Below are 10,323 nucleotides of genomic sequence, written 5' to 3'. Positions count from 1 at the left end.
GTATTTGTATGGAGTATAGCCATGTATGGAAGTGAAACGTGGGCGATAAGTAGTTTAGACAAGAAGAGAATAGAAGCTTTCGAAATGTGGTGCTACAGAAGAATGCTGAAGATTAGATGGGTAGATCACATAACTAATGAGGAGGTATTGAATAGAATTGGGGAGGCGTTTGTGGCACAACTTGACTAGAAGAAGGGATCGGTTGGTAGGACATGTTCTGAGGCATCAAGGGATCACCAGTTTAGTACTGGAGGGCAGCATGGAGGGTAAAAATCGTAGAGGGAGACCAAGAGATGAATACACTAAGCAGATTCAGAAGGATGTAGGCTGCAGTAGGTACTGGGAGATGAAGAAGCTTGCACAGGATAGAGTAGCATGGAGAGCTGCACCAAACCAGTCTCAGGACTGAAGACCACAACAACAACAATATTGTAATCATAAGCTTTTTAACTATCATAAAATATTTTAATGTAATAATAATATGAGGGCCGATCAATATACAGAGGGGTTCAAAAAAATGTATCCACTGTTTAAAAGTTCATAACTGGCAAACTAATTGACGAAGTTGTCTCATCTTTGGTAGTGTAATAGTTTGTAGTTCCGGCAATCGCCACACAAGCGTTGTATTGCGTTGTTTTGTTTTGTCAGATGATAGTCGCCAGATAGTCAGTGTTTTGTTCTTAGTTTGCACCTAGTTACTCGAGTAAACATGGCTGGCGCAGGGCTTACATTCGATGAAAGGAAGTCAGTTTTGAAGTGGTATTTTAAGTACGAAAACATTAATGAGGTTCAACGGCAATGGCGAAATGAGTATCAAACAGAGCCACCGACACGTTTAACGATTCGTCGCATTCGAGACAAATTTGAAGCCGAAGGCTGTGTTAAAGATGTACACAAACAACGATCTGGACGACCTGTAACAGTAACAAGTCGAGCTAACTCCCGTCGTGTGTTATAACAATTCACTCGCTCACCACAGGAGTCTGTGAGACAGTGTACCCGTGAAACTGGAGAGAGTCGCTCAAGTGTTCGGCGAATTTTGAAGACAGCAAAGTGGAAGTACTACATCCCACGATTGCTACACGCAATGAACGAGGACGACCCAGATCGTAGAATAGAACACTGCGAGTGGTTTACTAACATGGTGCGCAACGATGAAGAGTTTGCAGAGATGATTGTGTAGTCTGATGGAGCACAGTTAAAACTCAATAGTACAGTAAATCGCCACAATTGCATCTACTGGGCCGCCGAAAATCCGAACGTCCATGTAGAAAAAGCCGTGACTTTGCCAGGAGTAAATGTGTGGTGTGGGTTGTCTTACCGGGGCTTGATTGGGCCATTCTTCTTTGACGACACAGTTACCGGTGCGGTGTACCTTCAGAAGCTTCAGACATCCGTTTTACCTGCCATCCGAGACTTGTATGGAGACGGAAGTGTTTACTTTCAGCAAGATGGTGCCCCAGCCCACTACCAAAATCGTGCTAGGGCGTATCTCGACGAAAATCTACCAGGAAGATGGGTAGGCTGTGGAGGTGCTGTGGAGTATCCGCCACGTTCCCCAGACCTAACTCCTCTGGATTTTTACCTGTGGGGAACGCTAGAGGACGCCGTTTATCGACAAAAGCCACGCTCATTGTATGAACTTCGAGAATCCATCGTAGATGCATGTGCAAATATCCAACTGAACACGTTGCAGTCAGTAGTTCGTGCTGCAGTTAAGCGGCATCGTTTGTGTGTGGATGTTAATGGTGACCATTTCGAACACATACAATGATATCTTTAAGTTGGACTTTAAGCTACACTTTCACCAAAAGTGAGACAACTCCGTTAATAAGTTTTCAAGTTATGGACTTTTAAACAGTGGATACATTTTTTTTTTTTGGGCCCCTCTGTATAATGCAATTCATTTCGCTTGAAAAAATGCGAAATTTGCTGTGGGACATCGTGGAATATTACCGCTTCATGAAAGTGCGACAGGTGGCGGCACTTACACGTAGCTTTCAAAATGGCGTCCGTAATGGAGGTGCGTTCCAAGCAGAGAGCTGTCACTGAGTTTCTTTTGGCGGGAAACCAGAGCATCGCAGATATTCATAGGCGCTTGCAGAATGTCTACGGAGACTTGGCAGTGAACAAAAGCACGGTGAGTCGTTGGGCAAGGCATCCGTCATCATCGCAACAAGGTCGCGTAAACCTGTCCGATCTCCCACGTGCCGGCCTGCCTCCATCAGTTGTGTCTCCTGCAATGTTGGAACGTGCGTACACTGTCATTCGAGGTGATCGACGGATCACAAGCTGACACCTCGTTGCATAAATGTACGCTTGTGTTGGTAGTCCTAACACACTCGTCCACCAGTTGGAGTACTCAAAGGTGCGTGCCCTCCCTGTTTCTCGTCGCCTATTAGAAGACCATAAAGAGCAAGGAAGAAACATCTGTGCGGCATTGCTTGCGCCTTATGAAGCTGATCGTGACAATTTTTTGTCGATCATTCTCTCAGGCGATGAAATATGGGTTCATCACCTTGAACTGAAAACGAAACAGCAATCCATCGAATGGCGCCACACTACCTCACCTCTGAAGAAAAAGTCAAAGCCGCGCCCACAGACGGTAAAGTCATGGCGACTGTCTTTTTGACTCTTAAGAGGTTATTCTGTTCGATGTCCTCGCTCATGGTGCAACGATCAACTCTGAAGTGTATTGTGCTGCCCTCAGGAAACTGAAGAAACGATTTCAGAGTGTTCGTCACCACAAAAATGCAATCGAACTTCTCCTTCTCCATGACAACGAAAAGCCTCACATAAATCTGCGCACCCGAGAGGGGCTCTCGAAACTTAATTGGTCTGTTCTTGCTCAGCCACCCTACAGTCCGGATCTCGAACCTACCGACATCCATATGTTTATCCAAATGAAGGATGCATTGCGCGGGAAGCAGTGCGTGGATGATGGAGACGTTACTGACGCAGAAAGACGTTTGCTCCCACGTCGACCAGCAGAATAAGTGCCATGCGGCCACATAGGCCCTCCCAGCCAGGTGGCGCTCAAGGTAGTCACATTGAACAGAAATAATGTTGAAAATACGATTTTGTAGCCAAAAGAGTAGGAAATAATACGTAATAAAATTATAAACAGCCGACCATTGTAACTAGTCGGCTGTTTATAATTTTATTACGTGAAACCGTTGCTGTTGTGCAGCTATTTTAAAATATTGGAATAACATGTATTGGAATTCTGAATTAAACCAACCTGCTTGCAGAAAAAAGTTGTTGCATTACTTACTGAACGCCCCCCTCGTGGTCCGCAGCTCGTGGTCGTGCGGTAGCGTTCTCGCTTCCCGCGCCCGGGTTCCCTGGTTCGATTCCCGGCGGGGTCAGGGATTTTCTCTGTCTTGTGATGACTGGGTGTTGTGTGACGTCCTTAGGTTAGTTAGGTTTAAGTAGTTCTAAGTTCTAGGGGACTGATGACCATAGATGTTAAGTCCCATAGTGCTCAGAGCCATTTGATTTTGAACGCCCCTCGTAATTATAACAATAATAATACTGTGACATGTTTACATCAGTGAACAGTACATTGAGTTAGCTACAGGGATGGCCAGTAACCATTCCTTTGATTCGAAGAGAGCCGCATTATTTAGAAGATAAACTAACATAAGTGAAGAAACATAAAAACTGAAAATTTTTAGTACAATCTACATAACATATGGATACTGAAAAAAAGATATTTGACGCTAAATATTCTCCGTAAATAATGCATCGACAGATATGAATCGACATGTAGTGCGAGTATTTAAAAAAACCCCAAGCTTGTCATTGAGTGTACATCGTCTGTGGCAATACTGACAATCTTTTCGAAAGGCATTGAATTTTTGACTAAAACACCATCTAGGGCTTCTTTAATGACACAGCCTTGAATGATATCCTTCAATGTAACCAGGTTTAGCGTCTCTTCCACCAGCTTCGGTCATTTGTTACGTGCAGTATCATACAAATATAACAAGTTGCGGTCGATTTTCGATATCTGTAGACTTGTCGAAAGCCGGGTTCATTGCTGAATACTCAGTAGTATTGCTTTTGTAAATTATTCACAACATTGCCACTCATAACAGAAACTCGCTACTCTATTGTTTGTCTAGCAGCGAGCATTTAGTAAAGAATTTTTGCTGATTTCTTGTTTTCAGAACATAAAACTTAATATTCCCCTTCATAAACTCATCTCTGTCTAAAGTTTCTTTCTTTTTGAAATATTAAAAGGCAAACCTGCTTCCTTTATAGACATGGATGTTACTATACTGTGACCCTGAATGATGTCAGTTTCCTCTTCCTTAACTGAGGGCCAACAGGAAAGTCTTTACTGAAATCTCTGTGCTCAAAGCATCAGCAACAATCACTGCCAAAAACAGTGACGCTATTCGCTAAGGGAGTGCGAACTGACAAGGCGTGCGGAAAGCATTGCCAAACCGAGAAGGGTCGTACTAGAATAAGTTGGCCACCCCTTGTGGGTCCAAGAAATTGTTTCATAAAAATATTACCTTCGAAAAGCACACGTCAAAAAATTTGAGAAGTTCCTGAGTCACGCTGTTAATTTATACGATATAAACTCGAAGACCGCGCGAGGTGGCGCAGTGGTCAGTACACTGGACTCGCATTTAGGAGGACGGCGGTTCAAACCCGCGTCGGCCATCGAGATTTAGGTTACCCATAATTTCCCTAAATCGATCCAGGCAAATGCTGGGATGGTTCCTTTGAAAGGGCTCGGCCGATTTCCTTCCCCATCTTCACACAATTCGGGCTTGTGCTCCCAATCCGGGCTTGTGCTCCGTCTCTAAAGACCCCGATATCGACGGGATGTTGTATTGTATTGTATTGTATTTGTTTTATTTTATTTTTACCGGGGACCTAGAAACGACGGAGAGGCTACGTCCCCGCCGCAGCCGCAGTGGTCCACAACCCCACGACGGCTACCGCAGTCCACTTCATCCCTCCGCCGCCCCACACCGAACCCAGGCTTATTGTGCGGTTCGGCCCCCGGTGGACACTCCAGGGACGTCTCACACCAGACGAGTGTAACCCCTTCGTTTGCGTGGTAGAGTAATGGTGGTGTAAGCGTACGTGGAGAACTTGTTTGCGCAGCAATCGCTGACATAGTGTAACTGAGGTGGAATAAGGGGAACCAGCCCGCATTCGCCGAGGCAGATGGAAAACCGCCTAAAAACCATCCACAGACTGGCCGGTTCACCGGACCTCGACACAAATCCGCCTGGCGGATTCGTGCCGGGGACCAGGAGCTCCTTCCCGCCCGGAACGCCGTGCGTTAGACCGCACGGCCAACCGGACGGGCGACGGGATGTTAGACCTAATCTTCCTTCCTTCCTTTAAAATCGAATGGTGTACTCACAGTTAGCAATATTTTACCAATCACTACGATTGTGATCACCAGTTTGCAACTATGGCGCAAACGAAGGGAATGCTATTTATTTCAATTATTTCCGCCTTGCCATGTTCATTTGCGCGTGGTTTCTGGTTCTGTTTGTGACTTTATTCTCTGGAAGTTAGCTGTGAAGTGTCGAAATTGATATATTGCGTATAGTCAAAAAATAATGGGAACTGTATTAGTCCGATTTGCGACATTTTGTCGTTGTTGTGTTGGTAAACAGGTCTGAAATATATGTGTACAGTGTTAGCTATATGAGATATTTAGTCTGTTATTATCTGTGAAAAAGGTTGCGTGTGTTTTGGTAGTAACGGCAATTATTTATATTGCATAAAAATGGACCAGAGTACCTTTTAATTTTCCTATAAGAATGGAATCAAGTGCAGCAAAGTTAAATATTGCAAAGTTAAATATTGCTTTTGGCGAATCTGATATGAGTAAAAGAAGGTTATACGAATGATATAAGCATTTCCAAGAAGCTTGTGAAGGCGTTGCAAATGACGAGTGCTCTAGACACCCCAAACTCATCAACAGACGAAACTGTGGAAAAAGTGAAAGAAATAATTATGTACGATCGCCGAACCGCAGTCAGAGAAGTTGGCATAGAAATTCACTCTTTCCATGAGTTTTTCTATTGGTTTAGGTATGAAACGTATGACAGCAAAATTTGCTCCAAAAGTGTGGAATGTCTAACAAAAACAGTAGCGCATGCAAGTTTCTCAGGAGTCGCTTGATCAGTGGTAGTACCCCCGCTCCTCTCGCCCGCTAGTGGACGTTCAAGCTTTCATGGGCGGCAGGCGGTTGGGGGTTAAAGACGTTTTCATTAGGTTGTTTTTCATAAAATTTTGACATAAACTAATTAGTAAGTAATTATTATTTTATGCTTTAACTTGTTGCAACTCTATAAATCAGCATTACTGAGGAACTGATGGGCAGTTCAAAGTTTTACTACTAACAGAGATACAATTGTGAGCGGTGGGTAAAAAACATTAAGTACCCCCGCGTTAGATGCAGTCAACAACGATGTAGCACTACTGAAACTTGTCATAACAAGTGATGAAACATTGGTTGACGGATATGACGCCGAAACTAAGACTCAGTCGTCCCTTTAAAATAAGCATTTTGTATTGCCAGTACCGAAAAAGCTTGACAAGACGGTGCAATCAAATGTGAAAGTTATGCGCACTGTGTTGTTTTATTTTTAATGCTATAGTAAACTGCGACACAAGGTCGAACGATTAATAAGTACTGCATACAAGTTCAACACCGTTTGCATCAAGGAATTAAAAAAAAAAAAAAAAAAAAAAAAAAAAAAGCCCGTATTTGTGGTGAAACAGCTTTTTGGCCACGGTAAAGCACCTGCTCACATTTCGTAGCTTGTTCTTGAATTTATGGCTAAAAACATACTGTAATGATGTCCAGCCCCTGTATTCGTCAGACATGGCTCTCTGTGATCTTTCTGGTCCCCAAAGCAAAGTGAACCAGAAATTACTTTTTTACAAACACTGATGAGATTAAAAACGTGTCGCCCGGAGACCTAAAAGTTAACTCAAAGACCGCGGAGGCATAGGTGAATAATATCTGACGTGGAATATTTCGAAGAGGATCACACTGATACACACGAATAAATAAAATTCTTTAAAAAGCAACCACACCTCTTGTACGTAAAACCAGAGATGTAGGTCATTATGCCACGACCCCCGCCTTGGGCCCGTCCATACCTACTCGTCGCTTCACCGTCCTTCAACCACATCACGACATTATCACGTGTATATCCGACAAGCTTCACCGTTTCTGAGATGCTCGTTCCTAGGTACCGGTCCATAACAATTTCCCGTTCGTCAAAGTCGCTTATGTCACTGGTTTTTTTTTCCAAAATGGTTCAAATGGCTCTAAGCACTATGGTACTTAATATCAGAGGTCATCAGTCCCCTAGACTTAGAACTACTTAAACTTATGTAATGTTAACTGGGGACCTAGAAACGATGGAGAGGCCCCGTCCCCGACGCAGCCGCAGTGGTCCACAAACCCACGACGACTACCGCAGTCCACTTCACTCCTCCGCCGCCCCACACCGAACCCAGGGTTACTGTGCGGTGCGGCCCCTGGTGTCCAGGGAAAGTCTCACACCAGACGACTGTAACCGCTATGTTTGCGTGGTAGAGTAATGGTGGTGTACGTGTACGTGGAGAACTTGTTTGCGCAGCAATCGCCGACATAGTGTAGCTGAGGCGGAATAAGGGGAACCAGCCCGCATTCGCCGAGACAGATGGAGAACCGCCTAAAAACCATCCACAGACTGGTCGGCTCACCGGACCTCGACACAAATCCGTCGGGCGGATTCGTGCCGGGGATACAGAACCCAAGTCCGGGAACGTACCATTTGGATATAAAATAAACTAGTACGTCGGATCGCAGTAGGCACATGAACTGAGAAGAGAAAAATATCGTCAGCCCGAATTGTAATTATGACTCACATACATTTTCGTCGAAGTACAACAACGGCTGCGAGAGACTGGTGCCAGGCAGGGTTGAGTGTGCTGCTCCATGGACGTGTCGCGCTCTCGACTTTGAAGAGGATGTCCTTCATCACGCAGAAAACAACCCCACGACGCGTACCCGAAACATGACCGTGCCATGGGCAAACAGTTCAAAGCTCGCTGTCTCCGCTGCGTGCGCAATGTGAAGCGGGTGATTTGAATGTGATCGATCTTCGAACTTAATTTCCATCCAAACGGTACATTTCCGGACACGGATTCCTTATCAAATCTCCTGAGCCCCCTCTACAGTCCCTAGAAGTCTCTACTGGGATGGCTCCCAGTATCTTGTCGGACATCCTTTTGCCTGGGGTAGTGGAGCAACGTACCGTGGCGTGGACTCAACAAGTCGTTGGAAGCCCCTTGCAGAAATACTGACCCACGCTGCCTCCATAGCCGCCCATAATTGCGAAAGTGTTGCCGATGCAGGATTTTGTGCGCAAACTGACCTCACGATTATGTCCCATAACTGCTCGATGCGATTCGTGTTGAACGATCAGGGTGGCCAAACCATTCGTGCGGATTGTCCAATCGCGAACAACTGTCGCCCGGCGACATGGCGCATTGCCATCCATAGAAATTCCATCATTGTTCGGAAACATGAAATCCAGGAATGACTGCAAGCGGTCGCCAAGTAGCCGAACACAGCCAACCACTTCCAGTCAATGATCAGGTCAACTGGACCGGAGGACCAAGTCCATTCGATGTAAACACAGACCACACCATTACGGAGCCACCACCAGCTTGTAAGTGCGCCACACTCGAACCCTACCATCAGGTCTTAGCAGCCGAAATCAGGACTCATCTGACCGGACCACGGTTTTCCAGTCGCCTAGAGTTCAACCGATGTGGTCTCGAGTGAGCCCAGGAGATGTGCTGCAGGTGATGTCACACTGTTAGCAAAGGTACTCGTGTCGATCATCTGCCCTCATAGCCCATTGACGCCAAATTTCACCGCCCTGTTCTAGCGACTACGTTCGTTGTACGTCCCACACTTATTTCTGCTGTAATTTCAAATAGTGTTGCTTGTCTGTTAGCACTGACAACACCACGGAAACGCTGCTACTCTCGGTCGTTAATCGAAGGCCGTCGGCCACTGCATTGTCCGTGATGAGAAGTAATGCCTGAAAGTTGGTATTCTCTGCGCGCTCTTGACACTGTGGATCTCAGAACATTGAATTCCCTATCGATTTCCGAAATAAAATGTCCAATGTGTCTAGCTCTAACTGCTGAAGTCACGCCAATACCCAAAAAGGAAAGTAGGAGTAATCCGCTGAATTACAGGCCTGTATCACTTACGTCTATTTGCAGTAGGGTTTTGGAACATATACTGTATTTGAACATTATGAAGTACCTCGAAGAAAACGATTTATTGACACATAGTTAGCACGGTTTCAGAAAATATCGTTCTTGTGAAACACAACTAGCTCTTTATACTCTTGAAGTAATAAGTGCTATCGACAGGGGATGTCAAATTGATTCCATATTTTTAGATTTCCAGAAGGCTTTTGACACCGTTCCTCACAAGCGTCTTCTAACCAAACTGCGTGCCTACGGAGTATCGCCTCAGTCGTGCGACTGGATTCGTAATTTCCTGTCAGAAAGGTCACTGTTCGTAGTAATAGACGGAAAGTCATCGAGTAAAACAGAAGTAATATCCGGCGTTCCCCAAGGAAGTGTTATAGGCCCTCTATTGTTCCTGATCTATATTAACAACATAGGAGACAATCTGAGTAGCCGTCTTAGATTGTTTGCAGATGATGCTGTCATTTAACGTCTTGTAAAGTCATCAGATGATAAGAACGACTTGCAAAATGATTTAGAAAAGATATCTGTATGGTGCGAAAAGTGGCAATTGACCCTGAATAAGGAAAAGTGTGAAGTTATTCACATGAGTACTAAAAGAAATCAGCTAAATTTCGATTACGCTATAAGTCACACAAATCTGAAGGCTGTAAATTCAACTAAATACTTAGAGATTACAATTACAAATAACCTAAATTGGAACGATCACATATATAATGTTGTGGTTAGAGCAAACAAATGATTGTGATTCATTGGCAGAACACTTAGTAAGTGCAACAGGTCTATTAAAGAGACTGCTTACAACACGCTTGTCCGCCCTATTCTGGAGTGTTGCTGTGCGGTGTGGGGTCCGCATCAGGTGGGACTGACGGATGACATCGAAAAAGTACAAAGAAGGGCAGCTCGTTTTGTATTATCGCTAAATAGGGGAGATAGTACCACAGACATGATACGTGAACTGGAGTGGCAATCATTAAAACAATAGCGTTTTTCGTTGCGACGGGATCTTCTCATGAAATTTCAAATTTCAATCACCAGTTTCCTCCTCCGATTGCA

Source organism: Schistocerca cancellata, chromosome 6 (assembly GCF_023864275.1).
Source record: "Schistocerca cancellata isolate TAMUIC-IGC-003103 chromosome 6, iqSchCanc2.1, whole genome shotgun sequence".
In the NCBI taxonomy this organism is placed as follows: Eukaryota; Metazoa; Arthropoda; class Insecta; order Orthoptera; family Acrididae; genus Schistocerca; species Schistocerca cancellata.
The sequence above is the reverse complement of the archived record's forward strand: the minus strand, read 5'-3'. Positions refer to the sequence as shown.